Below are 1,300 nucleotides of genomic sequence, written 5' to 3' on the forward strand. Positions count from 1 at the left end.
CACTTCGGGACCAAGGACATCTTCATCGTCCATTTTAGGACGGAATGGATCAGTGTCCAGGCCGAGAGACCTCACGACCATGGGGATAGATAAGGGGTGAGACTCTGCCATGTTAAATCTCTTTAGTATTTTTTTCTGTATATGTCATTTGATGCATAAGGATTCCATCTCTTGTGTACTCAAGTTGTAATTCCAAACAGAATTTCGTTTTTCCTAGATTTTTCATCTCGAATTCTTTCTTAAGATATTCAACTGTTTGAGAGATTTCTCCAGAGGTTCCTAGGATATTCAGATCATCAACATACACTGCTATGATCACAAAGCCCTGGCCAAATTTCTTTATGAAGATACAAGGACTGATCGGATCATTCTTATATCCTTCTTTCACTAGATACTCACTTAGCCTATTGTACCACATTCGGCCTGATTGTTTCAATCCATAAAGTGACTTGTTCAACTTTATACAATGTTGTTCTCGAGAACTCGATTTGTTTTTCAATTTAATACCCTCAGGTACTTTCATATATATCTCATTATCCAGTGACTCATATAAGTATGAAGTTACAACATCCATTAACCGCAAGTCTAATTTTTCTCTTATAGCCAGACTTATCAGGAATCTTAAAGTAGTAGCATCCACCACAGGGGAGTATGTCTCCTCATAATCTATTTCTGGTCTTTGTGAGAATCCTTGTGCAACAAGCCGTGCTTTATATCTCACTACTTCACCATGTTCATTTCTTTTCCTCACAAAGACCCATTTGTATCCAACTGGTTTAACACCATATGGTGTTCAAATTATAGGACCGAAAACACCTCTTTTCTTTAAAGAATTTAACTCCACATTTATAGCTTCTTTCCATTTGATTCAATCTGATCGTTGAGTGCACTCATAAATAGACGTGGGTTCATGATCCTCGTTTAAATCCATAATTTCAAGTGCTACCTTGTATGCAAATATATCATCAATGTCGACATTCTTTCTGTTCCATTGTATCCCAGACAAGACATAGTTTATTAAGATCTCATTATTATCAGTACCTTCAGTACCTTGAATCTTGGCGTCCCAAGAATCAGTATTAGATACATCAGGGACGGCCGCATCTAAGCATTCATGATCGGGCGCGATCGCTATTAGGGTTTTGAGATCGGCCGCGGCTAAGTCCTGGGATTTAGGAACGGCCGCGGTCGCGTCTAGGGTTTTAACAACCTCAGTTTCAATCTCTGCACCTTTCTTAGTTTTCCGAGGGTTCTTATCTTTGGAACCTATTGGTCTACCACGTTTCAAACGTTGTCTAGA

The sequence above is a fragment of the Brassica oleracea genome, chromosome C4 (assembly GCF_000695525.1).
Source record: "Brassica oleracea var. oleracea cultivar TO1000 chromosome C4, BOL, whole genome shotgun sequence".
Taxonomy (NCBI): domain Eukaryota; kingdom Viridiplantae; phylum Streptophyta; class Magnoliopsida; order Brassicales; family Brassicaceae; genus Brassica; species Brassica oleracea.